Source organism: Anopheles coluzzii (assembly GCF_943734685.1).
Source record: "Anopheles coluzzii chromosome X unlocalized genomic scaffold, AcolN3 X_unloc_5, whole genome shotgun sequence".
In the NCBI taxonomy this organism is placed as follows: Eukaryota; Metazoa; Arthropoda; class Insecta; order Diptera; family Culicidae; genus Anopheles; species Anopheles coluzzii.
The window spans coordinates 92,501-95,000 of record NW_026054480.1 but is presented as its reverse complement, the minus strand read 5'-3'; positions in this window follow the sequence as shown (position 1 = coordinate 95,000).

The following is a 2,500-nucleotide window of genomic DNA, read 5'->3' as shown; positions in this document are numbered from 1 at the left end:
GGTTGAGATGAGCATTTTAAGCATACAAGCACTTAATTGCAACTTTTCCTACAAAAACTAGGTACGTACACGTAGATTGTATCAACATGGACATCTATGAACGCGTACGCTCGAGCTGCACCCTCCGTCTTGTACTTTCCCTGATCGGTACACAATTTTGGTGCAAGTGTACCAACATCGACATCTATGAACGCGTACGCTCGAGCTGCACCCTCCGTCTTGTACTTTCCCTGATCGGTACACAGTTTTGGTGCACGGCTATCCCGAAAGGCAACTTGTACCAACATCGACATCCATGAACGCGTACGTAGCGTACTTTCCCTGATCGGTACACAATGTTGGTGCACGGCATAGGAAATGGGCTTAAAATGGTCAAACTCAATCCATTTCCACTAAAGATAGTCAATAACAGCTGTGCCGATGAAGTAGGGCACGATGCAAGTCAATGTTATTTAATGAATTACATGTTCACCAGACATTTTAGTACAAAATTGCTCGGTCAGACCTACAAAGTGCTATATCTCGAATACTAAACGTCGCAGATGGGTGTCGTAGAACAATTTTAAGTTCGTCTAACGATTGTACATCCGATTCTGGATAGTGGTTTTTCGACCACTTTTCAACATTTTGTGACACCCCGAACCTAGGGGCAGCTCCCTAGCTTTTTTCAAAAATGTGCACCGAACGGGCCAGAGAGCTCGAGTAGTCGAAAAAATTTTTTTTGCTAAAACCCCTCAAAACGTGTCAGGAACGCACCCTAGATGATGAAAAGTGCAACCAGAACGTCAATCGACAACATGCCCGGGGGTACAAATTTGCTCTACGCGTCCCTAGGTAGGGTACTTTTTCATACAAACATCAAAGTGTACGGTGCACAAAGTGCGCGGAACAAAAATTGCTCGGTCAGACCTACAAAGTGCTATATCTCGAATACTAAACGTCGCAGATGGGTGTCGTAGAACAATTTTAAGTTCGTCTAACGATTGTACATCCGATTCTGGATAGTGGTTTTTCGACCACTTTTCAACATTTTGTGACACCCCGAACCTAGGGGCAGCTCCCTAGCTTTTTTCAAAAATGTGCACCGAACGGGCCAGAGAGCTCGAGTAGTCGAAAAATTTTTTTTTGCTAAAACCCCTCAAAACGTGTCAGGAACGCACCCTAGATGATGAAAAGTGCAACCAGAATGTCAATCGACAACATGCCCGGGGGTACAAATTTGCTCTACGCGTCCCTAGGTAGGGTACTTTTTCATACAAACATCAAAGTGTACGGTGCACAAAGTGCGCGGAACAAAAATTGCTCGGTCAGACCTACAAAGTGCTATATCTCGAATACTAAACGTCGCAGATGGGTGTCGTAGAACAATTTTAAGTTCGTCTAACGATTCTACATCCGATTCTGGATAGTGGTTTTTCGACCACTTTTCAACATTTTGTGACACCCCGAACCTAGGGGCAGCTCCCTAGCTTTTTTCAAAAATGTGCACCGAACGGGCCAGAGAGCTCGAGTAGTCGAAAAATTTTTTTTTGCTAAAACCCCTCAAAACGTGTAGAAAACTCATTTTAGATGATAAAAAGTGAAACCAGAACGTCAAACGACAACTTTGTTGGGGGTACCCTTTTTACTCTACGGGCCACTAGCTTAGGCGCGCCAACAGCGCTTTCCTCTCGGGTTCCCATTTTTTGCCCTCCTGGGATTATGATCATTTACTCATTGCCTACTATAGGGAAGGTACCTTGCTCCGAGGTCAAAAATGAAGATTTCACCAAATCGTAGTTTTAACCTCTATTTAGTCGTAGGAGCATGGTTTGCAGTGTCCGTGGGTCATATAAGCCCCCGTTTGGGTCATACGTCCCCTCCCCGATGAAAATCGTCATATGACTATAGGCCGAACTTATGAAGCAAAAGTGGTGTCTGGTGAGTTCTGCCGATGATCTTAACCTATGATTTTGAGTTTCCACTCTTTCAAAACGTTTCCTGGAGCAGTACATCACGGGTCTACGGACCCAAAGACTTCGTTGCGATGGTTTCAAGCATAAAAGTTGTAACAGTTAAGGGTTTTTAATACGCGTATATTATATCATTGCTTGAAACTAAGCTTCGTTGTCTTTAAACTCTGCAAGACCAATCGAACTTCTTAGGGAAACTCGAAGCATTCACGCTAAGCTGGTGGTGCAGGGCACATAGCGTGATGAAACCGGGTTTCCCTAACCAATGTGGCATAGTTTTTCCCTGAGAGTGAAGCTCAGACCCACGTAGGGGAGAGCGAAGTGGAACTTTAATGTTCAATGCAGCAAATGTTCGCCATGCGGATAAACAAGTTGGAATAGTTCAATGTAGTGTAATGCAAACACGAATCGCAAATAACGATACGGGACCCAGAAGCAATTCTGCGGATCCCTCGGGGAGTGGTGAGTTGATATAAATTAGAGGTGAAAGTCCAAGTTGTTCGAGCTCCGGCTCGGCAGCCGATACGAGGTTCCTGTTGAGCTTGTTT